Below are 27,744 nucleotides of genomic sequence, written 5' to 3' on the forward strand. Positions count from 1 at the left end.
ATTCACGGAAACACCAGAAAACTGGTGCAAACAGCATTCAGGTCATTTCCATGAGGTTTTGCAGATCTTCCACCCAAGTTTCAGCAGATTATCGTGGGAGTCCCGGCGGAAAATCACCCCAACAATTTGTAAACCTACCTTGGGCCTCCTCCAGGCCCCTCAGATCTTGTGGGGAAGAAAATAACTAGAGGCCATCAATATAAGACAGTCACCAAGAAATCCAATAGGAAATTCAGAAGAAACTTCTTTACCCAGAGTGGTGAGAATGTGGAACTCACTACCACAGGGAGTGGTTGAAGCGAATAGTATAGATGCATTTAAGGGGAGGCTAGACAATCATATGAGGGAGAAGGGAATAGAGGGATATGCTGATAGATTTAGATGAGGAAAGACAGGAGGAGGCTCGAGTGGAGCATAAACGCTAGCGTGGACTGGTTGGGCCGAAGGTCCTGTTTATGTGCCGTATATCCTATGTAATCCTATGCAAGGCCCTCCAGTCTCAATTGCAATCTTTAATTTGCAGAACCCTTTCTTAGTGGCACAGCTGAGAAGATTTCCAAGGTAAGGCCAACTGCAGCTTTTTGGGGCACACCTCAACGCAACTCCGGAAAAAAGCAGGAGGCTAGAATGGCCACTGCCAGCCTTATTTACAGATCATGATTGGGCCTGCATCTATTGCAAGGGTAGCCCCAGCTCCACCCCTTCCCCAAGCTCTAAAGCCCAAAGGAACCCCAGTCAACATAAAGGGGTGGAGATCGGTGTAGCCAGTCTCTGCATCCATTTGCTTGACTTTTGTGCACCGGGAATAGATATCCCTGGGGACAAAGGTCTGTAGAATCAATCACATGATCTGTTAGTTGAATAAAAATAAAATTTAAGTTCAAATTCCATCAAATAGAAATATCTTTCAGCAGAAGATGGGCCTGCACTCAAAGTGGTGCATATATGAAACTGACAGGATGATTGCCCCAGAAATTCCACCATTTACACCACAACTGCATTTGACTTAAGTTAAGCCAGTAGAAAAGGGGAAGTTGCCTGCTTGACTCCTCAACCCAGGTGGTTGTTGAACTCACAGGCTTTGACAGAAGGAATTAGAAAAATCTTCTCAGCTGCCACCAAGAAAGGATTGTGCATGTTGACTTTCCAGCAGTTTCAGGCAGGGAAAGCTTTTGCTTCCCACTCTCCTGTCATGGAGCCCATACTATGGGGTTCACAATGGCCAATTTCACATACATGTCCTTATGACGGAGGTAGAATAGGAACAGGAGCAAGAGAAAGGGGAAATGACAGAGGCACTTCATATACATCTACACCAAACAGGACCACCAAAAAGGAGGTACCTTTCCACTGGAATCTACATTCCATGCTGCTCCCTCAATGGGCAATTTGGTCATTTATAACGTGTTATTTTTGGACAGTGGGACGGGAATGGAACAGGTTAGATGTAGAATCCATCAACTCCACTCCTCGAATACCTGCCTTAACCCCAATCTCAGACAACCACCCTGCATTATACCGGTTTGTAATTACAATTTCCCACTCCAGCTCTGTGGTCTGCTGATTCAATGCTGCAAACTCACCCCTTATAAACTGAGCGTTGAGTGCTGAAACCTCTTTCACGTAACTCCTTAGATAGGGAAAGGTGGGGGGCAATTTACATAGAAACATAGAAAATAGGTGCAGGAGTAGGCCATTCGGCCCTTCAAGCCTGCACCACCATTCAATGAGTTCATGGCTGAACATGCAACTTCAGTACCCCATTCCTGCTTTCTCACCATACCCCTTGATCCCCCTAGTAGTAAGGACTACATCCAACTCCTTTTTGAATATATTTAGTGAATTGGCCTCAACAACTTTCTGTGGTAGAGAATTCCACAGGTTCACCACTCTCTGGGTGAAGAAGTTTCTCCTCATCTCGGTCCTAAGTGGCTTACTCCTTATCCTTAGACTGTGACCCCTGGTTCTGGACTTCCACAACATCGGGAACATTCTTCCTGCATCTAACCTGTCTAAACCCGTCAGAACTTTAAACGTTTATATGAGATTCCCTCTCATTCTTCTGAACTCCAGTGAATACAAGCCCAGTTGATCCAGTCTTTCTTGATATGTCAGTCCCGCCATCCCGGGAATCAGTCTGGTGAACCTCCCTCAATAGCAAGAATGTCCTTCCTCAAGTTAGGAGACCAAAACTGTACACAATACTCCACCAAGGCCCTGTACAACTGTAGTAACACCTCCCTGCCCCTGTACTCAAATCCCCTCGCTATGAAGGCCAACGTGCCATTTGCTTTCTTAACCGCCTGTTGGGTTCGATTCGAACTCTGATCCCAGAGGTGAAACAAGGTTCCATCCCACACCATTAACTTTTAAAATTATTTTTCCATCAATATTCAAACTTTTACTGCGGGAAATAATAAATACTTGCAACAGAAGGCTAAAGAACGGATGCCGAGCTGAGAGGTAGAGCATGTGCCAGATATAGCAACTTAACACCATTCCTCCTCCCGACACCCACACCAAATACCATGCAAAGCCACAGCTGATGCTCTGCTCCTTGCAGACAGGACTCCAACTGTGCTCGAGAGGAAGAGGAGTAAAAATCATTAACTCTGATGATTATAAACACCAGTAGGTGCACAAAAATATATAGCAAATGCTCAAGAGATATTTAAATGTCTCTTGAGCATTTGCTATATATTTTTGTCTTTCGTACCTTTTTGACAAAATGGCACTGATAATGAATGCAGCCGATGGTTGTTCAAGTTGTACAAATTAATAAGGGATCTGCAGGATGTTTCAAGAGATTTATGTTCAGTGACCAGCAGAATTCTTCGCTCTGTGATCCAGGACACTTGAAAATCCTGATTTGGCCTCACCAAACTTTGCGATGCAAGCCATTCTCCTTCATTTCCACACACTCCCTACAGCCAGTTAGCTGGGAGGCAAAAATTAGACAAGTCAACAGTTCTTAAAGGAATGCTGCTTGCCATTAAACAAAAGGTCAGTACTGTGAAGGAGTGTTAAAAAGAAAGAAAGACTTGGATTTCTATAGCACCTTTCACGACCACTGGACATCTCAAAGCGCTTTATAGCCAATGAAGTACTTTTGGAGTGTAGACACTGTAGGAAACGGGGCAGCCAATTTGCGCACAGCAAGCTCCCACAAACAGCAATGTGATAATGACCAGATAATCTGTTTTTCTGTTATGTCGATTGAGGGATAAATATTGGCCAGGATTCTGGGAATAACTCCCCTGCTCTTCTCCAAAATAGTGCCATGGGATCTTTTACGTATACCTAAGGGGGCAGACGGGACCTCGGTTTAACAAATCACCCAAAAGACGGCACCTCCGACAGTGCAGCACTCCCTCAGCACTGCACTGGAGTGCCAGCCTAGATTTTGTGTGCTCAAATCCCTGGAGTGGGACTTGAACCCACGACCTTTGGATTCAGGGGCAAGTGTGCTACCCACTGAGTCACAGTGGTCATTGCAGTAGCTTGATTGTATAATAGCCAAAATGTGCGCCACCAAATGTGAAGAACTGAAGAGTCTGCTTTTACTCGTTCCGCTTCCTCCACCCATGAAGCTTGGGCCTCCAGCTTAAGAGGCAAGTGCTCTTCGACTCCAAAGAGGACCACCCTTTCTCGCTGCACTTCCTGCAACAGTAAGTTAAAAGTGCCATGAAGTGAGTTTGCATCTTCGTGGTCAATTGCTGTGGAGTCCTAAAACAGTGAGGCAACAAGCACAGAACAATATTCAGTCACACATACAGTCACCAGTGCGGTTGACGTTGGGAACCCAGTTCCAACAGTCCGTTACTGCAGGGTTTGACAGACGGTGTAATCATGTGAAAACAATCATGTACTTACATCAGAGACGGGAGTAAGATCTGAAGAAGCAATCTCCTCTTAACATAAGAACATAAGAAATAGGAGCAGGTGTAGGCCACATGGTCCCTCAAGCCTGCTCCGCCATTTAATACGATCATGGCTGATCTGATCATGGACTCAACTCCACTTCCCTGCCCGCTCCCCATAACCCTTTATCATTTACGATACTGTCTATTTATGTCTTAAATTTATTCAATGTCCCAGCTTCCACAGCTCTCTGAGGCAGCGAATTCCACAGAATTACAACCCTCAGAGAAGAAATTTCTCCTCATCTCTGTTTTAAATGGGCGGCCCCTTATTCTAAGATCATGCCCTCTAGTTCTAGTCTCCCCCATCAGTGGAAACATCCTCTCTGCATCCACCTTGTCAAGCCCCCTCATAATCCTATACGTTTCGATAAGATCACCTCTCATTCTTCTGAATTCCAAGGAGTAGAGGCACAAACTACTCAACCTTTCCTCATAAGTCAACCCCCTCAATCTCGAAATCAACCTAGTGAACCTTCTCTAAACTGCCTCCAAGGCAAGCATCTCCTTTCGTAAATTTGGAAACCAAAACTGCTTGCAGTATTCCAGGTGTGGCCTCACCAATACCTTGTATAGCTGTAGCAGGACTTCCCTGCTTTTATACTCCATCCCCTTTGCAATAAAGACCAAGATACCATTGGCCTTCCTGATCACTTGCTATACCTGCATACTATCCTTTTGTGTTTCATGCACACAAGTACCTCCAGGTCCCGCTGTACTGCGGCACTTTGCAATCTTTCTCCATTTAAATAATAACTTGCTCTTTGATTTTTTTTTGCCAAAGTGCATGACCTCACACTTTCCAACATTATACTCCATCTGCAAAATTTTTGCCCACTCACTTAACCTGTCTATGTCCTTTTGCAGATTCTGTGTGTCCTCCTCACACATCCACCACTCTAGCCAGACTCCACTAAGCATTACAACAGTGACTACTCTCCAAAAGTACTTCATTGGCTGTAAAGCACTTTATGATGTACCATTAGTCATGAAAGGCATTATATAAATGCAAGTCTTTCTTTTCATCAATTATGCGCCAGAGGGCATGCCAGTGGTGACAGCCATGGCCTCGGGTGTTGTAGCACGATCACATGACTCTGCCCCAGACTTTCAACACAATCAGCATCCAACAGGCTGCACTACCCAACAACCCAACACAGTTGTTCTAACCTGAAATGATGGACTAGGACAGGCATCCATTATAGGGTCAACAAGGCAAGGCCAAAGTGAGGGGCTCAGGACACAACAACTGAAGTAACATTAAATTAATATTAATTTCGGTTCAGTAAATGAGTCCCTGTTTCTTGGGTAAGTCTATGGAAAGATTTTAAGTGCTGGGAGGCTGAAAGCTGTGCATCCTGAGGGCTTCAGCATTCACAACATGCAAATCTTCGCACCAAGTGTTCTACTGATGGAAACTAATGTTATCTCTATGACAAGCAATTTTAATTAGGAAGCCCCATTAATATTTAAGTATCTTCCAGCAAAACATTCCTAAGGTTATACTAATCAACTGAGGTTTACCGTGATTTGCACAGCAGACATAATAGATCGAGTAGCTGAACTCTCAATCCACCTGTGCTGAAACTTATATTTTAGCAGTTAAAGAGAATATGTTCACCATAGTCATTCGTCTTTAGAAGGCACCAGGTCTAGGTAGATTATTGTGAATGTTTCTAACAAAAACATTTGTGAATTTGGAATTTGCAAAACCTTCTTGTTTATCCCCCACTTACCCAATTTTTAATTAGTTTCTTAATTTTCTCCACACATTCCATCATTTTCTTGCAAAGTGGGCACAGCAGTGCTGCTCTTAAACAACTGCTTGGTCTTCAAATATGGCACAGGTTGAAATGCATTGCATTCCCTCTCCCAACCTGCTGTGGAAGTGCCTCGCCCCTGGAAATGGAGTCGTGCCACAAACAATTCAATGTCAATGTTACTGGCATCGCTGTTGATTCAATCAATGCCACAAGAGAAAGCCAAGGAATCAAAGTGGAGGAGGCCCAAAGTGCCAAAAAGTTGAATCCTAAATTAAAAGTCTTGGAAGTCCTAGATGTAAAGGTAATATGATCGATTTCCAGCATTCTCAGAAACGACTTGGTCAGTTTCAAGGGTAACGTGTCAAGGGCCCTGGTAACCACAGGCACGGAGGCCAGTGGAAGCTCTTGGAAGTAGGGACCCATCAGTTGAAATTCTCTCCTTGTGGTATTGGTGCTTCCTCGGGCGGCCCACCTCATTCCATTTTTATTAGATTCCAATCCCAGAAGAAAGGAATCAGTCCAATTCCAAGAGTATGGACAAAGCATCAAACCACTGAGGTGAACATCTAAAGACCGTGCTCTCAGGAAAGTCGATGTGAAGATTTGCTGCTGGGCATACCCCATTGAGCTTCTCGAAACATGTCATGCAGGCCTTCTGTCTCACCTTGAATGAGTAACCACGGTGAAGAGGATGTCTAAACTCGCAAGGTACTTTGCAGGAGCCTCCCGAGGAGGAAGTTTCACGGCACGTATCTTGTAGCGACTATAGTCAACCATATTAAAACACAAATATACACAAAAAGAGGACAATATTCTAGAAATCACAATGACATTTTTCTTCCCACCCACCTGGGCGCTGAACACAAAGCAAGCCATGTCTGTAAAGGCCAAAAGCACACCAGGATTTCCTGTCCTGGGCCTCAAGAGCCAAAGATTCATCAGATAAGTTAGTAAAACCTTTGGGTTGTTTGCATGCCCCCTCATACCATCTGGTCAGAGAGGAGTTCCAAGTCCAACACCATCGCTATAGATGTCCCATAGCAGTTACTGTAGGGAAAAAAAAAAGTGTTGGAAGACTTGGAAAAACCCTTCCTACCTTATTTACATGGTAATTGTAGATGTCAGTAGCATGGACTAGTAATCCAGAGGCCTGGACTAATGATCTGGGGACATGAGTTCAACATCCCACAGCTGGGGAATTTAAATTCAGTTACTTAATTTAATAAAAAATCTGGAATAGAAACTAGTATCAGTAATGGTGACCATGAAACTATCAGATTGTCATAAATACCCATCTGTTTCATTAATGTCCTTTAGGGAAGGAAATCTGCCGTCCTTACCCTTACCTGGTCTGGCCTATATGTGACTCTGGATCCACAGCAATGTGGTTGACTCTTAACTGCCCTATGAAATGGCCTAGCAAGTCAGTCATTCAGTTGTATAAGGTGGCTCACCACCACCTTCTCAAGGGCAATTAGAGATGGGCACATCCCATGAACGAATAAATTAAAAATAATATGCACACAATGTAAAGGGGGCAGAGACCCAGACTCAAATTTAAAAAGATGTATCTTAAAAAATCTGATGACATGAATGCAGGTGAAACCAAACCCAGATTATGTGTCAACTTTAAGAAAAATTGTATTTCTAACCAATTTTTAATAAATTATAATGACACAACATAATAGGAGTTTACTGGCTGGATGATAGTTTAAATCTATGCAGTTGTACTACATTTTATAGCACAGGCCCAAGGTGGTCATCAAACTAAAAGGAGAATAAAAAGCACAAACACCAGAGAAACCGTAATCTCGATCAACATTCCTTCCAATTGAAGTATGATTTCTGCTAAGGAACGGTCATGGTCACCAGAGTTTGGGCTCAATTTTCCTCTTTGCCGATTTTTGCCGCCTAGGAGGATTAACGGCCAATTTATTTGTGCCCAATTGCACCGAAAAAAATGTTGGAACTGTCGCCAAAGTAAAATTTCATTTTGGCACTGCGGTACCCGAAGTTAAATCTGGGGGTGGAGCTTCAAGTCTGCGCCAAAAACTCAGGTTGCCATGGTAACGAGACACACACTGAGGGAGATTGCCAGGGTAATGAGACACACACACAACCTGCGAGTTGAAGTTCCACGGCCAGGGCTTGCAGCGGGGGGGCGCAAATCGGCCCGGAGTTGAAGCAGGGATCCTTTTGGCTCGGAATTGCAGTGGGGCCGGGAGCTGGGGCCAAACACCAGAACAAGCAAGTAACCTTTAATGTAATAGATGCAAGGAATGTACTAAACATGATTATAAACTATGAACCAGACTAAACTGCAAAGATACAGCTCCGATACAGACCCGAGTACTGATTTCCTTAACTTAACGTAGGGTTTTTCTGATCGGCACTTTAAAAAAAAAATCGGTGTTGGAGAAAAATCGCTTAAATGGCCAAAAACGGCGCGGAAATCAGTTTTCACCCAGACCTGCGCCAAAAAATCTGGCATACAAAAAATCCGACGCTGACAGTTGCCGCCGGCGTACAAACTTTGAGGAAAGTTGCAAAATCAAGATTGCTCAAAAAAAAATCAGCGGACGTCAAAAAAACGGCACCCACTGGTAGCAAAAACGGAGCCAAGTGTTTAATAGATGCTTCCATTAAGCTGTGTGCAAAAATCAAATTAGGCAGGATGTTATTCCAAAAGGTTTATAGAACGGGTGAGCCTGTGTAGGAATTGCGCAGTTGTGCAGAAATATTGAACAAACATCAGCTTTTAGAAGGGAGATTGCTTTTTAACATTCAGTGTAGCGAGATTAATCTCATTACTGGAATCAGAAAGGTCTTGCTGACCATACCAGTTTTTTAAAATAGATGTTTACACCCTTCAGCAATAATTGCTATCTGCCAGACAGTGCAAACAAGGGTGGCTATTGGTGAAAGGATCCTGTGCTGTAAATCCCATATCAGCAAAACTGATCTGCAATGCAGATTGCAATTTGAACATTTCCTATAAGAGACTCCCCTATTTTACAGGATAAAATGTCAATTTATATTCCTGATGAATTTTCTGGCTAACTTTAGCAAATGTAGAAATATCCTGCATCATCTAAATGCTCGAGGGTACTAAACTAGCCTGAAGAGTTCATCTGAAACTGATTTGTTGCACAGTAAAAAAAAGATTGTGAAATAAGGTCAGCTGTGGCTCAGTGGGTAACACTCTCACCTCTGAGTCAGAAGGTCGTGGGTTCAATTCCCACTCCAGGGACTTGAGCACAAAAATCTAGGCCGACACTCCCAGTGTAGTACTACTGTCGGAGTTGCCGTCTTTCGGATGAGATGATAAACCGAGGCCCCATCTGCCCTCTCAAGTGGACGTAAAAGATCCCACGGCACTATTTCGAAGAGCAGGGGAGTTATCCCTGGTGTCCTGGCCAATATTTATCCCTCAAACATAACAAAAAAAAGAGATTATCTGTCCATCATCACATTGATGTTTGTGGGAGTTTGCTTGTTCACAAATTGGCTGTGGCATTTCCCACATTACAACAGTGACCACACTCGAAAAGTACTTAGTTGGCTGTAAAGTGCTTTGAGACATCCGATGGTCATGAAAGGTGCTATATAAATCAAGTCTTTAAGTGCATGCCAGCAATCCTTCATCTATGTATGAATAGCACAATGAACTTTCAAATTGCCACAGTACTTAACTAATTAATTCAATTGAAACCATTTATGTTCATGACCTTATTATCCAATAATGGCCAAGTTACAGCACAGGCTAACAACCATGTCTATAAACTAGCAAAATGTACCAGAATCTCTTACAAAGCAGCTTATTTACCACCAGAAGATATTCTGAAATATGAATCAATTTCAAAACCCTTAAGCAACAAGCAAAAAAAATTGCAGATGCTGGAAATCTGAAACAAAATGAGTAAATGCTAGAAGCACTCAGATCAGGCAGCATGCCGAGAACAGATAAATTAATAGTTCAACTGTAGACGCTTCCTCAAAAAGTGTTGCCGAAGGGTCTACGCCTTAAATATTAACCCTTTCGATCTGACCATCGGGAACAGTAGCACAGTGAGTATGTTACTGGACTAACAGAGATGTGAGTTCAAAGCCCACCACAGCAACTGGGGAATTTAAATTTAGTGAATTGAATAAAAAGCCAGTATCAGTAATGGGGACCATGAAACTACCGGATTGTCGTTAAAACCCATCTGGTTCGCTAATGTCATTTAGGGAGGGAAATCTGCCGCCCTTACCCGGTCTGGTCTATATTTGACTCCAGACCCACAGCAACGTGGTTGACTCTTAACTGCCCTCTGAAATGGCCCAGCGAGCCACTCAGTTGTAACAAACGGCTACGAGAAACAATAATAATAAAACCAATTGCCAAAATTGGGAGAGCTGTCAGACAGACCAGTCAAGCAACAGGGTGACATAGGCTTAAAGTCATACTCACAGAATCATACCTATGTCCCAGAATCCTCCAACACCATCCCTGGGTATGTCTTGTCCCACCGGCAGGACAGACCCACCAGAGGTGGCGGCACAGGAGGGAGGGAGTGGCCCTGGGAGTCCTCAACATCGACTCCGGACCCCATGAAGTCCATGGGCAAGGAAACCTCCGGCTGATTACCACCTCCCTCAGCTCCTCCATGTTGAACACCACTTGGAAGAAACACAGAGTAGCAAGGGCACAGAATGTACTCTGGGTGGAGGACTTCAATGTCCATCACACAGAGTGTCTCGGTAACACCACTACTGAGGACATAACTGCTAGGTTGGGCATGTGGTGAGAGAACCAACACGAGGGAAAACATACTTGACCTAGTCCTCACCAATTTACCTGTCGCAGATGACAGCACTCGTAGCAGTGATGACCGCAAAGTGAAGACGAAGTCTCATCTTCACACTGAGGACACCCTCCATCGTGTTGTGTGGCACTACCACCGTGCTAAATGGGATATATTCAGAACAGATCGAACAGCTCAAAACTGGACATCCATGAGGCGCTATGTGCCAACAGCAGCAGAATTGTATTCCACCACAATCTGTAACCTCATGGCCCGGCATATCACTCACTCTACCATCATCATCAAGCCAGGGAACCAACCCTGGTTCAATGAGTGGTGCACAAGAGCATGCCAGGATCAACACCAGTCGTACCTAAAAATGAGGTGCCAGTCTGGGGAAGCTACATGCTTGTTAAACAGTGGATGCAATATGCGATCCCACAACTAACGGATCAGATCAAAGCTCTGCAGTCCTGCCACATCCAGTTGTGAATGGTGGTGGACAATTAAACAATTAACGGGATGAATATCCCCATCCTCAATGATGGCGGAGCCCGGCACACGAGTGCAAAAGACAAGGCTCAAGCATTTGCAACCACCTTCAGCCATAAGTGCCGAGCGGAGGATCCATATCAGCCTCATCCTGAGGTCCTCACCATCACAGAAGCCAGTCTTCAGCCAATTCGATTCACTCCACGTGATATCAAGAAATGGCTGAGTGCACTGGATACAGCAAAGGCTATTGACCCAGACAACATCCCGGCTGTTGTGCTGAAGATTTGTGCTTCAGAACTAGCTGCACCTCTCGCCAAGCTGTTCCAGTACAGTTACAACCCTGGCATCTACCCGACAATGTAGAAAACTGCACAGGCATGTCCTGTCCACAAAAAGCAGGATAAATCCAATCCAGCTAAATACTGCCCCATCAGTCTACTCTCAATCAGCAGCAGAGAGATGGAAGGGGTCATCGACAGTGCTGACAAGCGGAAGTTACTCACCAACCACCTTCTCACCGATGCTCAGTTTGGGTTCTGCCAGAACCACTCGGCTCCACACCTCATTACAGCCTTGCTCCAAACATGGACAAAGGAGTTGAATTACAGAGGGGAGGTGAGTGTGCCAGCCCTTGACGTCCAACAAACGAGAGTCTAAACACTACCCCTTGACATTCAAAGGCATTACCATCACCAAATTCCCCACTATCAACATCCTGGGTAGTCACCATTGACTTGAAACTTAACTGGATCAGCCATATAAATACTATGGTAACAAGAGCAGGTCAGATGCTGGGTATTCCGACACGAGACTCCCAAAGCAAGCACTCTACGCGGAGCTTCGACACGGCAAGCGAGCCCCAGGTGGGCAGAGGACATCCTCAAAGCCTCCTTGATAAAGTGTAACATCCCCACTGACTCCTGGGAATCCCTGGCCAACGATCACCCAAAATGGAGGAAGAGCATCCGGGAGGGCACTGAGCACCTCGAGTCTCATCGCTGAGAACGAGCAGAAACCAAGCGTAGACAGCGGAAGGAACATGCATCAACCCAGGCTCCCCACTCACCCTTTCCTTCAACCACTGTCTGTCCCACCTGTGACAGAGACTGTAGGTCCCACATTGGACTGTACAGTCACCTGAGAACTCACTTTTAGAGTGGAAGCAAGTCATCCTCAACTCCGAGAGACTGCCTATGAGGATTCTGTAGTAAGTGTCTCGTCCTGACTCCCCCAAGTCTTCCCACCATCTACAAGTCAGGAGTGTGATGGAATACTCTCTCACTTGCCTGGATGAGTGCAGCTCCAACAACATTCAAGAAGCTCAACACCATCCAGGACAAAGCAGCCCGCTTGATTGGTATCTCATCCACCACCTTAAACATTCACTCCCTCCACCACTGGCGCACCGTGGCTGCAGTGTGTACCATCTACAAGATGCACTGCAGCACCCTGCCAAGGCTTCTTTGGCAGCACCTTCCAAACCTGCGACCTCTACCACCTAGAAGGACAAGGGCAGCAGGCGCATGGGAACACTATCATCTGCAAGCTCCCCTCCAAGTTACACACCATCCTGACTTAGAAATATATCGCCGTTCCTTCATTGTCGCTGGGTCAAAATCCTGGAACTCCCTCCCTAACAGCACTGTGGGAGAACCTTCACCACACGGACTGCAGCTGTTCAATGCAGTGGCTCACCACCACCTTCTCAAGGGCATTTAGAGATGGGCAATAAATGCTGGCCTTGCCAATGACACCCACATCCCAGGAACTAATAAAAAAAAACTGCTGGAGTGTTTCCAGAAATCTCTTGTTTTTTCCATAGCACTTAAAAAATGCACTCTTTTACCTTGGGTCATACAACAATAGGACTGCTCCCTACTCGACTCACAATCACTTTGCTCGATCTTCCGATGACAAAACTAACCATTTTATCCAAAAGTCTTGTTACTTATCAGACTCTCAAAACTATTTTCTAAAAAGGGACTTTAACCTCTTGCGTGCCGATTCTAATTTACAAGCTGGGCTGTCAACCCATTTCGCATTACACATCAACCATACGCAAGGTTACATAAACATTTACATTGTAGACCACTTCATGTTGCAGGCCAGAATACAGAACAGAATAGCCGCTCCACACATGCAATTTTCTGCATGCTCAGTTTTTTAAAATTAGAATTTATCACCTTGTTTCTGGTCAATGACTGGGGGAAGGTACTGTTACAAAGTAAGAAGATTTCCCGGTTTTCTAAAATTAAACACAGGTTCGAAATATTTAAGAGTTAAAATGATTGCTATCTTCCTTTACCAAATTTCAAAATGAGGGTTGGGTGATGAGTTAACCAAGGCCTGGCGGACTGATCAGGGTACGGGAGTGCTGTTGGGACAAGTTCAACATGGTTAAGGCATTAAGAAATACTTAGAACTCAACACAGCACCTGCGGATCAGCATTCCTTAGTCATTTTTAATCGTTGTATCTTTGCGCATGGCTGATGAGATTATAAAATCTAGAATGGAGAAACTTAATCCTTCTGACTGCTGAACTATTAAGGAGAATTATATGGAGAAAGTAATGAGCATTCAGACATTAACACCTCATGTCACAAGTTGTCAGATTCAAATTCTCAGTCTGTTTTGTTCAGTCAAGGATAAACGGTTATAATGTGAAAGGTATAAATCACAGAGTGACAGTTTTTTCTGCAACTGCACCCTTCTCGCGCACGCGCAGACTCTTCGGAGCCAAAACCGGACACAGGGCACCGACAAACCCGCATGGCGTCCGCTGCTGAAACACTGGGCTCAATTTTGGCCCAGCCCGTTTTTCGGTGCACTTACCGGAGATGCGCTGCTTTTCTCCGTTCAGAAGTGTGTCGAAAAATTTCCTTTCCACTTTGGCCGCTGTCCGGCCTCCTCCCTGTGGTCACGCAGCGGGGCCAGTCGAGTCAGGGGTGGAGCCAGCATCCTGCGCCGAAAACAGTGCCGGGACGTCTGCACATGCACAGTGGAGTGTCCACACATGCGCAGTAGCTCCTCGCTCCCAGCCTCTCCGTGTCTTGCTGAAGCCGCTGCGTGGGACCCAATGCCAGCCAAATGTTGTTGTGAGTAGGATATGGAGTGGCAATTGCATGGACTGCTTAGTTCCATTTGATTTGAAGCTTTAATCACAGAAATCGCACCAAGATGCCACGCAGCCAGGACTAGGGGCGGGCGGGCAGCAGAACTGATAGAAATCATCCAGGCAGGAGCAATATCAGACAAGCGCGAGCGCAAGGTGATGGGCTGGGGGGAAAGAGAGAGAGAGAGAGAGAGAGAGGGGGCGAGGCGAGGGGGGGGCGGGGCGAGGGAGGGAGAGGGGGCAAGGCGAGGGAGGGGGGGTGGGGCGAGGGAGGGAGGGGGGCAGGGCGAGGGAGGGAGAGAGGGACAAAGTGAGGGAACTAAAATTTGGATCATCCACATGCAACATCTCACCTAAGCCATACCAAGTAACAAATCAGATGTGCATTCACACAGCTCGTTGCTCCCCAGAATAGATTCTAAAACGGATGCATTAATTCCTTATGGACAGATTCAATTTTTTTTTAATTTTAAATATTTTTCCGATTCAGTGCCTTGCATGATGCATTAACCTGCACAAATGAATCGAATGGAGTAGTTTGTAGGTCTGCCAATGTGGTATGTTCCACCGTTCAGTAGAGACAGGGTAATGTGATGGGTACCCACTTGATCCCCTGTGAACAATGTACAGCAATTAGGGGATAATAGCTAAAACTACACAAGCCAACCCAGAACCAGGACACTTGGTCTGCTTACAGAGACTGCCACTAACCGTGAACACATGACACAAGTGGGACAAAGCTTGAATCATATCAACTGGAGGCAGCTAAATTTGGGTAAATATCAATCACACACCAAACATCGGTTTTATGTTTAAATTTAAGTTATCAGAAGCCCACAACAGTTAATAGTTCAAGTTCAGCAATCAATTTCTGACAGGATGCTGAAACAAAGCTAGAATTAGCACAGTAGTTAAGGGAAGCACAGAGAACAATGCCAGTGTGTCCACCAGTTAGACGGGTCGCAGCTCCGCTGGGCAGGCTACATTGTCCACAAGGCTCCCAAAGCAAACGTTCTACTCGGAACTCCTTCACGGCAAACGAGCCAAAGGTGGGCAGAGGAAACGTTACAAGGACACCCTCAAAACCTCCCTGATAAAGTGCAACATCCCCACTGACACCGGGGAGTCCCTGGCCAAAGACTGTCCTAAGTGGAGGAAGTGCATCCGGGAGTCTCAGTGCTAAGAGCATACAGAAATCAAGCGCAGGCAGCGGAAAGAGCGTGCGGCAAACCAGTCCCAACCACCCTTTCCATCAACGACTCTGTCCTGTTGGATTGTTCAGCCACCTAACAACTCATTTTAAGCAAGTCTTCCTCGATTCCAAGGGACTGCCTATGATGATGAAGTATCGAGAACAATTCCAGTGTGTCCGCCAGTTAAGACAGGCTGTTAAACTGGAGGCGAGAACGGCCAACTCAATCTCAGATTCCACTTACTTTGAGCCCCAAGATGACAGTCATTAGTTGGCAGAAAGGGGTGGTGCACTCACAGGACAGAGAGACTCGCATGTGACAGATTATTCCAGAAGCTCTTCAACAACCACACCTCAGTCTGCTCTGCCAAGGTGAAACCAAAGTACAACTTGTATTGAAAATGTGACTAAAATCACATCAGAGCCAAGAAACACAAGACAAGGATGGATAACACAAGTTTTATCACCAATGTAGAATATAAACTAGATAAAATAAAACGTCAGATTTGAAACTGATTAAAATATGAAGTTCCATTCTTTACATTACTTATAACCAAAGCAAATAGATCATATTCTTAACCAAATTGCACTGCTTCAATTGCCAGAGATTGAAGGGATGGTCTTCCTAGTCCATATGACGCCATGCTCACTTGGGCCTATTTCACCCTCCTGCCTGATCAGCTGGGCCATCTGGAGAGCTTAGAAAACATTTCTTCAATGATCACAGAGAGCAGTACCAGGAGGGCGATGGGGGATAAATCAATCTACTTGGTAGCTTACTTTCTTAATTAGAATTTGGCATACAGAAAATTTAGAAAAGAACGTAAGAATTAGGAACAGGAGTAGGCCATTCAGCCCCTTGAGCTTGCTCCTCCATTCAATGAGATCATGGCTGATCTTCTACCTCAACACCACTTTCCTGCACTATCCCCATATCCCTTGATATCCTTTATATTCAAAAATCCATCAATCTCTGACTTGAATATACTCAAAGACTGAGCATCCACAGGCCTCGGGGGTAGAGAATTCCAAAGATTCACCACCCTTTGAGTGAAGAAGTTTCTCCTCATCTCAGTCCTAAATGGCCGTCCCCTTATTCTGAGACTGTGACCCCAGGTTCTAGATTCCCCAGCCAGGGGAAACATCCTCCCTGCATCTACCCTGTCAAGCCCTGCAAGAATTTTACAAGTCACATAAGAAAATACAAGCATAGCAACAACAGTATTATACAGTCGAGCATCACGAGGCATTCGCAGTTGCAGAAGGTTAGTCATTACCAGTACAACTATCACACGGACACACACACAATGAAGGACGATAGAAGAAGAAACCAACCATTGATAGATGAAATAAGTCACAGCATTCTGTTCCAGCCCTGTAAAAGGAATTACTTGCTCAAATACTGTCAGCACTTGCATATTGTAAGCAGCAAGAGAAACAGAATGCACAAATGCAGCTCACATCAAGGTGGATTATACATCACTAACCTTCCAATCCTGATCAGTCAGCATGATGGTCTTAACTGAACATACCACACTTCAACACATTACATTAGCAGCCTAATTATAGCATCTTCCTTTACAGTCTTTGCCCTTGAACCTAATCAGATAATAGTAACTATGCACTGACTACCGTAACAACAGTGATTGTGTGAAGGGCTTGGAGACATTTCAACAATGTGATAAGGTACTATATAAAAAGGTCAGTATTATTTATCAGTATATCAGTGTCATGGCCAGCAGTCTCTGCATACTGCTGGAAATCATTTTTTCCCTTGCCAGGAATAACCTATTTCAAAGGAATCTAAATATTGAGAAAGCAAAGAATATTCAGTGACTAAAGCACATACGCACACGATACAGTAAACAGATTCTTCCATAGTTTGACATTTTTCAATAGCCTCTGAAGTACAGATCTGGTATTACACAAGAACATTAGAAAAGTCAAAAACAAATAAAGGCAATTGGCCCATCAACGCTCAAACCAATTTGTTCTAGCATCCATGTGCATTTTGCCCCACAATTCTACTGCTCCACCTGGCAGATTAATCCACACATGTATCACCTTTGAGTAATGATAGTTTTTTTAGTATCAGTTCCCCCCCCCACCACGACAAGGATTCAACATCCATCATTCTTGTGGTTCCCAAAACAGGAATGCCAATTTGCTGTTATGTCAGCAATTAGTGTAGAATTTGTTTATTCACCAACACCCGTGAGTGCAGAATTTAAAAGGGGGCAAAGTGTTGATCCAGCTTGATAGCAGTTCTTAATTCAGTCACAATATTTGAGGAGTTAAACACCAGATGCACTCAGAATCAAGCCCCAATCTAACTTGATAATAAAAAATGTTGCCAGGACTACAGGTAAGTTTGGTTTCTGAGCAGGTAACTTGAAGGAAAAAGCAAGTCCTTCAATCCAAACACAAACGGTGATTGGTTCACTTATGTGAAGGAACGGCAGCTCCTTCTGAGTTCGCACGGGCAGCCATAAAGCTCGAGCAGGTATACTTAATTCAAGAGTCCCATCAATGAGTCAATCGAAAACTTTAGAGACAGACAGATCCGGCCAGGTACTTCCCGTGATCAGCAAGATTAAATAAACAGAGCAATTGTGTGCGTCCATTTTAATACAACAATAACTTGTATTTATGTCACACCCTTAATGTAGTAAAACATCCCAAGGCGCTTCACAGGCGTTGCCAAACAAAATATAATAGTTAATTATGAAATGATGTGGTTGGTATAGAGATTGCAAACCATTTTCTTCCTTGTTTCAAGGAGCAGGTACAGACTAAAGTCTACTGTCAATCATTTATTCACTTGTTCATTTGTTGTTTATTAAACCTGTGACAATTAAAGCTAAAAACGCTACAAGCATTTCCTGCGACTGCAAGCACATCCTCAATTATTTAATTTCTTTGTATAAATCATTGTTTCTTCAACCTTTTCTCCATTTCAAGAAAACTTATGTATCCATCTGGGCAAAAGTAACACACACTTCCAGCGGGAGGTAATTTTTGCAGGACTTAACGATGTGGAAAACTAACACCACTATTTTGTGTTCTGCACATGCACGAAGACATCTTAGAGAACGTTACAATAAGGGGGAAGCTGATATGGGAGACACGGAGCAGGGGAAAGGAATGAGGTGTAGGATCGGAACCAGTGCACAGTCGAAGAGCAGGGTTTTGATGATGGTAGAGTGGAGTGAAGGAGAGATGGAGAAGAAGTAAAATGTTAGTGGAGCAGAGGTTCAGTACAGGGGCTTCAGGAAGGGAAGGATTACCAAGTTAAAAGTGGGGCATGGCTACGAAGAGATTTCAAAACAAGGACCAGGATTTTGAAAATCAACACACAAGGACATGGGGAGCCAGGGGACCCTGGCAGGGTAAGGGCGTGGGATTTAGTGTAGGTGAGAATATTGACTGCAATGTTTTGGATGAGTTCAAGCTTGACACATTGATAATCTCCTTCAAGGCATCCAACTATGGCAATTGAGCCAGTTGCTTGGAGTTGTGCCGTAGCAGTCTCCCTCTGTACTAAAACCTTGGCAGTGAGGCATATCCCACCACTCCACAGTATCACATCGAAGCACCAAGGTGCATAAAATTAATCCTTTTATTTATAAAATGTTGCCATGAACTGGTTTGTTTTTACCACCCTGGCTGTGATTTAACTTCCAAAATCACCTTTAGGAGTTAGGATTCAGCCCCTCGAGCCAGTTCAACCATTCAATTAAATCTGTATCTTAACTCCATCTACACGCCTTGGTTCCATAACCCTTAAAACGCTTGCCTAACAAAAATCTATCAATCCCTGTTTTGAAATATTCAACTGATCGATCCTCAACAGCTTTTTGGGGGAAGAGAGTTCCAACTTCCACTGCCATGTGTGTGTGGAAGTGCATTCTGACATCACGCCTGAAAACCCTAGCTCTCATGTTAAGGTTATGGCCCCTTGTTCTGGACTCTCCCACCCGAGGAAATATTTTCTCCATCTACCCTATCAAATCCTTTAATCATCTTAAACACCTCAATTAGATCACCCCTCAATCTTCTATACTCAAGGTCTATGCAACTTGTCCTCATAATGTATCCCCTTCAGCCCCGGTATCATCCTGGTGAATCTGTGCTGCATCCCATCCAAGGCAAATGTTGGGGAACTGCAGAAGCAGGGGTCACAGGTTAAGGATAAGGGGTAAGCCATTTATGACCGAGATGAAAAGAAACTTCTTCACTCAGAGAATTGTGAACCTGTGGCATTCTCTACCACAGAAAGTTGTTGAGGCCAGTTCGTTAGATATATTCAAAAGGGAGTTAGATATGGCCCTTACAGCTAAAGGGATCAAGGGGTATGGAGAGAAAGCAGGAAAGGGGTACTGAAGTTGCATGATCAGCCATGATCTTATTGAATGGTGGTGCAGGCTCGAAGGGCAGAATGGCCTGCTCCTGCATCTATTTTCTAGGTTTCTATCTGCCCTGAAGTGAAGCCCAGAACTGAATGCAGTGCTCTGTAACATAACTTTCAGCTCTCCTGAGATAAAGGCCAACATTCCATTAGCCTTTTTAGTTCGTGCTTCTACCTGCCTGCTGGCTTTGTGATTTCTGTATTTGGACCCCTACGCCTCTCTGCTCATCCACAGCTCCTAGCTTCTCGTCATTTCGAAAATACTCTGATCTATCTTTCTTGGGTCCAAAGTGGATGACCTCATGCTTCCCCACATTGGATTCCATCTGCCAGTTTTTCTCCACTCGCTTAATTTATCAATGTCCCTTTGCAACTTTCCGCTCCCGTCTACACTATTTACTGTACCACCTAACTTAATGGCCCAGAAATTGCAGTCGGAGGCTTCCTGTGGGCGGACGCCTCTGAACTAATTAAAAAAAAAATGTAATAGTACCTGGTGGTCCTGGAGGAGCGTAGACTTGCCCTCCGAGGCCTAGCTGCACAGTCCAGCCCACTATTCCAGAAGCATATGTGCGGCCTGGGATGACATGGGCTGGACCAACCAATGAAAATGACATATCCTCCTTCACAGTAATGGTGAGTTCCGTTTGTACGGAGATCACTATTTCTACGACAAGGGACACCCCAAAAACACAAACATTTTAAACAAAGAAGAAAAACACTTCACATATTTAAAGTTAATTGAAATTGAATGTTTTAGACAAAAATTTATTTTTTAGATTTTTTTTTTTTTTAATATGTTTTAATGGACAGGGTTTTTAATCTAAAAACTATTGATAACATTTTATTTTTCTATCTTTTAATATTCTTACACTGGCCTGCTTTTACCAGGCGTAAGAGTTTGGAAGGACATTCGCTGGGCAAATAGCGCAAATCTCTGCCCGTGAATGCCCTTCTCCCAGGGATGCATTGGATCTGTCAAAATAAATTGACAGTTCGCAACTGTCAGTTCTTGGCGCATACCCATCGTGCGCTGAGAACCAGCATTTGTGGGGCCTCTTCGGGTGCGTGCGCAATTTCAGGGCCATTGCCATCAGCAAGCTTAGATATATATGTAAAAGCCAAAATACTGCGGGTGCTGGAATCTGGAATAAAAACAGAACATGCTGGAAATCTCAGCAGGTATATATATATCTCTATCAGTAGATTATATATGGATTTCTATTCCTTCAACCATGCCATTTATAAAAATAGTGAGAAGCTGAGGCCCCAGTGCAGATCCCTGGGGGACACCACTAGTCACATCCTGTATAATTGAGTACATACCCATTACCTCGACTCACTAGGGACACTGATAATCTGCTTCACTGCTCATTAATGGCACAAAATCCAAGTAGCCTTGTGGTTTTTTTTGGAGGATGAGCAAGAGCAGAGCTGCACCAAACCACATTCTGCCACTCTAGGCTATAATCATAACTTCCTGAAGTAAAAGAAAAAGAAAGACTTGCATTGATATAGCGCCTTTCAGAAACACCGGATGCCTGAAAGTGCTTTACAGCTAATGAAGTACTTGTTGAAGTGTAGTCACTGTTGTAATGTAGGAAACGCAGCAGCAAATTTGCACACAAGCAAGCTCCCACAAACAGCACTGTGATAATGACCAGATAATCTGTTTTTTTGTTATGTTATGTTCATTGAGGGATAAATATTGGCCAGGGGATAACTCCCCTGCTCTTCTGCTGTGGGATCTTTTACGTCCACCTGAGAGCGCAGACAGGGCCTCGGTTTAACGTCTCATCCAAAGTAAAGAAATAAATTCAGAACTTAAACTTTGACTTTTAATAAAATGCGCTGGAATCTAGAAGGGGAAAAAAAATCTTTGTGCTTTTCTCTTGCTCATCCTCCAAAAAAGTAGAGGTAATGGGTATGTACTCAAATGATCCGAACCTCGGACCTTCAGCAATGGCAAATTCAAACAAGAACTTTATCTTTATTCTCCAGGATAACTGACTGTCCATTGCAACATCATTCAGGAAATTACTTTAATCAAGAATCTTTTTTAAAGTTTAACTGCAATTTAGCCTCAGCTGTGCAGTGACACATTAGGAAACCATAAGACGGCGTTGCGACATAATTACAGTATTCTGCAATTTGTCTCCCAACAGAATTAGATTTTTCACATCAGCACATCAACAACAGATCTCTTCAAATCCACTTTCAAAAGCTGGCTGCACTTCGATAGAAGGCATCTTTTACCAAATTGCCCAATACGCTCATGCTTTTTTGAGGTTCTATGGGGAAACAGCATGTTTCAGGCAAATTCAAAGAGATGCACATCTAGTATTTTGCCTATCTATATCTGGTTCATATAACATGGCACCTTTTACATAGCAAAACATCCCATGGTGCTCAGCAATTATACTGCTATTTCTAATCTACAAGACCGATAAATGTAGTTTACCTTAATTGTAAAAAAAATGTGGGACATAAGGCTACAAGTAATGGAATTGAATTGGAGGCAGGTCACCTGCTGTAATCAATTAATGTGGTGAAATAATTTAATAATTAGAAATCACACACACACACATCTCTCAATTTCCATTATTAAAACTATTAGCCAGAAAACTGGAAAGACCAAGAATCAGACGCTGCAACCTCTGCTTCCAATTGTTTGATCTGCCCGCAGCCAAGCATCAGGAACACTACTAACTTTTGAAATTTACCTCTATAAATGTACAGAAATAACGCCAAGAGCTTCATAATATAATGGTCAAACACAGTTAAAGAATACAACATTTAGCTTTAGTTAGCACACCACAAAAAACATGTGTGTGTTAGAATGGGTGCAGAGGGGAAAGCTGGAGGGTAATCAGGATGAGCTGAGAGGAAACTAGAGACAAGACTGAGCCGATTATTACTTCACAATTAGCCAGGAAAATAGAACAATAAGGTACATTTAAAGCAATAACAACTTTTATTTAAATAGCACCTTTAACGTAGTAAAACATCCCAAGGCGCTTCACAGCAGTGTCATAAGACAAAACAGATAAATCTGACACCAAGCCACATAAGAAAAAATTAGGGCAGATGAATAAAAGCTTGGTCAAAGAGGTAGGTTGAAACATAAGAAGTAGGAGCAGGAGTAGGCCATTTGACCCCTTGAGCCTGCTCCCGCCATTGAATAGGATCATGGCTGATCTGATCAGCTCCACTTCCCTGCCCGCTCCCCATAACCCTTTATTCCCTTATCGTTCAAATATCTGTCTGTCTCCGCCTTAAATATATTCAATGGCCCAGCCTCCACAGCTCTCTGGGGCAGAGAATTCCACAGATTTACAACCCTCAGAGAAGAAATTCATCCTCATCTCAGTTTTAAATGGGCGATCACTTATTCTGAGACTATGTCCCCTAGTTTTAGTTTCCCCCACGAGTGGAAATATCCTCTTTGCATCCACCTTGTCGAGCCCCTCATTATCTTATATGTTTCGATAAGATCACCTCTCATTCTTCTGAACTCCAATGAGTATAGGTCCAACCTACCTTCATAAGTCAACTCCCTCATCTCTGGAATCAACCTAGTGAACCTTCTCTGAACAGCCTCCAATGCAAGTATCATACGCAGTCCCTCAAAATGAGGATGACTTGCTTCCACACCAAAAAAGGATGAGTTCACAGGTGTTTCAATGAGGGACCTGATATTTCTGGTCCTGAACTACATGTTGAAGGGTGGAAGATGCCTGTGCATGGATTTTTTTTAAACACAGGGTGGCCTTTGCACATCAGCCACCATACGGGCTTGACAGAGCTAGGTCTTGGTCCAGTGGCAAAGGTTAACCAAGATAACTGGAGACCTGCTCTGCCACACAAACCTAGTGCGCACACATATCACAGTGTGGGCTGGCCCGTGCTGCCCCTGGGACCTCGCAAGTATATCCCTTCCTTAAATACGGAGACCAAAACTGTACGCAGTACTCAAGATGTGGCTTCACCAATATCCTGTACAGTTGTAGCAGGACTTCTCTGCTTTTATACTGTATCCCCCTTGCAATAAAGGACAATATTCCATTTGCCTTCCTGATTACTTGCTGTACCTGCATACTAACGTTTTGTGTTTCATGCACAAGGACCCCAGGTCCCTCTGTACTGCAACACTTTGCAATTTTTCTCCATTTAAATTATAATTTATTTTTCTATTTTTTCTACCAAAATGGATAACCTCACATTTTCCCACATTATACTCCATCTGCAAAGTTTTTGCCCACTCACTTAGCCTGTCTATATCTCTGCAGAGTTTGTGTGTCCTCTTCACAATTTGCTTTCCCACCCATCTTTGTATCATCAGCAAACTTGGCTACATTACATTCGGTCCCTTCATCCAAGTCATTAATATAGATTGTATCCCTATCCCTGCGGCACCCCACTAGTTACTGTTTGCCAACCGGAAAATTACACGTTTTTCCCGACTCTGTTAGGCAATCCTCTATCCATGCTAATATATTACCCCCACCCCCATAAACTTTTATCTTGTGCAGTAGCCTTTTATGTGGCACCTTATCGAATGCCTTCTGGAAATCCAAATACAACACATCCACTGGTTCCCCCTTATCCAACCTGCTCGTTACATCCTCAAACAACTCCACCAAATTTGTCAAACACGATTTCCCTTTCATAAAACCATGCTGGCTGCTTGATTGAATTATGCTTTTCCAAATGTCCAGCATTTTCCCAATGACAGTTAGGCTAACCGGTCTACCTCCTTTTTTAAATAAGGGTGTTACATTTGCGGTTTTCCAATCCGCTGGGACCTCCCCAGAATCCAGGGAATTTTGGTAGATTACAACCAATGCATCCACCATCTCGACAGCCATTTCTTTTAGGACCCTAGGATGTAAGCCATCAGGTCCAGGAGCATCTTAAAGGAGGAAAGAGGTTTAAGAAGAGAGTTCCAGAGCTTAGGACCAGGTAGCTGAAGGCATGGCCATCAATGGTTGAGCGATTATAATCAGGGATGCGCAAGAGAGCAGAATTAGAGGAGTGCAGACATCTCAGGGGGGTTGTGGGGCTGCAGAAAATTACAGAGATAGGGCGGGGCGAGGCCATGGAGGGATTTTAAAATGTGGAGGAGATTTTTTAAATCGAGGCATTATTTAACCAGGAGCCAATGTAGGTCAGTGAGCAGAGGGGTGATGGGTGAGCGGAACTTTGTGCGAGTTAGGGCACGGGCTGCCGAGTTTTGGATGACCTCTAGTTTATGTAGGGTAGAAAGTGGGAGGCCAACCATGAGTGCATTGGAGTAGTCAAATCGAGAGGTAACAAAGGCATGGATGAGGCAAGGGTGGAGACAGGTGATGTTACGGAGATGGAAATAGGCGGTCTTAGTTAGGCTGTGGATATGTGGTCGAAAGCTCATTTCAGGGTCAAATATGACACCAAGGTTGCAAACAGTCTGGTTCAGCCTCAGACAGGAGTTGGGGAGAGGGATGGAGTCAGTAGCTAGTGAACAGAGTTTGTGGTGGGGACTGAAAACAATGGCTTCGGTCTTACTGATATTCAATTGGAGAAAATTTTTGCTCATCCAGAATTAGATGTCGGACAAGCAGTCTGACAATTTAGAGACTGAGGAGAGGTCGAGGGAAGTGGTAGTGAGGTAGAGCTGGGTGTCATCAGCGTACATGTGAAAACTGACACTGTGTTTATGAATGATGTCACCAAGGGGCAACATGTAGATGAGAAATAGGAGGGGCCCAAGAATAAATCCTGGGGAACACCAGAGGTAACGATGCGGGGGTGGGAAGAGAAGCCATTGCAGGTGATTCTCTGGCTATGATTAGATGGATAAGAATGGAACCAGGCGAGTGCAGTCCCACCCAGCTGGATAACGGTGGAGAGGCGTTGGAGAAGGATAGAGTGGTCAACCATTGTCCAAAGGCTACAGACAAGTCAAGGAGGATGAGGAGGGATAGCTTGCCTTAGTTACAGTCACGAAGGAGGTAATTTGTGACTTTGATGAGAGCCGTTTCGGTACTGTGGCAGGCGCGGAAACCTTATTAGAGGGATTCAAACATGGAATTGCGGGAAAGGTGGGCACGGATTTGGGAGGCGACAACATGTTCAAGGACTTTGGAGAGCCAAAAGAGAATAGAATCATAGAATCAGAAGTTTACAGCACAGAAGGAGGCCATTTCGGGCCAGCGCCGGCCAACAAGAGGCTATCCAGACTAATCCCACTTTCGAACTCTTGGTCCGTAACCCTGCAAGTTACGACACTTCAGGTGCACATCCAAGTACTTTTTAAAATGTGGAGGGGTTTTGCCTCCACAACACTTTCAGGCAGTGAGTTCCAGATCCCCACAACCCCAAGAGGTTGGAGATAGGGCGTTAGTTTGCAAGGACTGAAGAGCGAAGGATTAGTTTTTTTGAGGAGAGGGGTGATGACGGCAAATTTGAAGGAGAGGGGGACAGTACCCGAGGAGAAAGAACATTAACAATGTCAGCTAACATGGGAGCCAGAAAAGGAAGTTGGATGGTCAGTAATTTGGTGGGAATAGGGTCAAAGGAGCAGGAAGTGGGTGTCATGGACAGGATGAGCTCGGATGAGAGCTCCAAGGAGGGAGATTTCCTCAGTATGGTGTGAAGTGTAACTGTAATCTTTATAGATATTTTACAGTTTTGCTACATAACATGTACACAAGAATTTTTACTCTCTTTCCTTTGGAGCAGATACGAGGGCAAAGTCATGTTGACATTCTTCGACATCATCACAAATCTAGCAGGCCTGTCAATTCCATTGAACTGACTGATTAATTTGATTTTCTTTATATATTCGTGTGAGATGACCATTGAGAGATTGGGAAATTTGGTTCGTTTTCACACTGCCAATTGTATGTATCTGTGTACAGACTGAGTACCTGGTTCAAGGTAATGGGATATTAATCACCACAGCTTTTCCTCATTACCTGAAGGCAAGTAATCAATGCAGGTAAGGTATACAGTGCCTTGCTGATTAGTAAACTCATAGTTTAAAAAAAGCAGTTAATCAACCATGGGCTATGGTTTATATAGGGCAATTTTCAAACTGAACCCAAGACAAAGTCTCGTAACCCGTGCTTTAGGAATTTGAGTTCGCTCATCTCAGCCAGGGTAGCAGTAGAACATTGCAATTCCCCTCATTAGCCCTGAACCAAGAGAAGAGATGGCCAGTGATCCCTTCTGGAAAACATGGTGCAAAGAAGAGATGTATTAGACATTCACAAGAAAAACTTTTTTTTTTAAAAAGCTACTGGGGAAAAAATTCAATGGATTGGACCATGGATGTATGAATTGTTGAAAGCATAATATTCAAAAATAACATTTTTGGGGTAATTGTTGGAAGTTGCATGGCTGAAGATTCAAACAAACTGCTAATTATTGAAGTGACAGGAATACTTACAGATGTAAAAATAGAAACAGCCCATTATGATCAGACACAGGGATCAGATATTTGCAGCATGAAATTGGTCATACGACTGAAATGATAACCGCAAGGAGCCACTCCTATTTTAGTGATGTATCGCTATTTTAGTGATCGGGGCCTAGGAGAGGCTGAGTTCAGGGCCCAGGGGCAGCAAGGTCCAGCCCACACTATGATATGTGTGCGCACTAGGTCCGTGCAGCAGAGCTGGTCTCCAGTCGTCTTGGTTAACCCTTGCCACTGGACGAAGACCTAGTTCTGTCAAACCCGTGTGGTGGCTGGTGCGCAACGGCCACCACACGTTAATAAAATCCACACACAGGCATCTTCCACCCTTCAACATGTGAGTCGGGACTTGGCATATCAGGTCCTTCATGGAAACACCTGCAAACTCATCCGTTTTCAGTGTGGAAGCAAGTCATCCTCGATACAAGGGACCGCCTAAGAAGAGAAGTGATGCATCCTAGCAATGAAATGCATGGAAATGTCATCACTACATTGATGAGTACTGTTCTACTAATACGATATACATAGGAGGATTTTATTTTTAGAAAAACTCTATTAATAGCAGAGGACTTCACCAATGCAGCTCTATAGTCAGCTGCCAACAGACAGG

At 44.0% G+C, this 27,744-nt stretch overlaps 1 protein-coding gene across 5 annotated transcripts in view; it reads right to left on the reverse strand.

The window, feature by feature from the left end:
• The window catches only part of carhsp1 (calcium regulated heat stable protein 1), a 127,842-nt gene that overhangs the window by 57,579 nt on the left and 42,519 nt on the right, over positions 1 to 27,744 (reverse strand). Inside the window, exon 1 of one of the 5 annotated variants that reach the window (XM_070900897.1) lies at positions 16,758 to 16,778. The exons of 2 other annotated variants lie outside the window; for them this stretch is intronic. The gene's annotated coding sequence lies outside the window, so the exon portion shown is untranslated. Of the gene's footprint in view, positions 1 to 6,532; positions 6,558 to 16,605; positions 16,733 to 16,757; positions 16,779 to 27,744 lie in introns of those variants that run through there. 2 more of the 5 variants (XM_070900895.1, XM_070900898.1) reach the window with 2 other exon arrangements.

This window comes from Pristiophorus japonicus, chromosome 15 (assembly GCF_044704955.1).
Source record: "Pristiophorus japonicus isolate sPriJap1 chromosome 15, sPriJap1.hap1, whole genome shotgun sequence".
In the NCBI taxonomy this organism is placed as follows: domain Eukaryota; kingdom Metazoa; phylum Chordata; class Chondrichthyes; family Pristiophoridae; genus Pristiophorus; species Pristiophorus japonicus.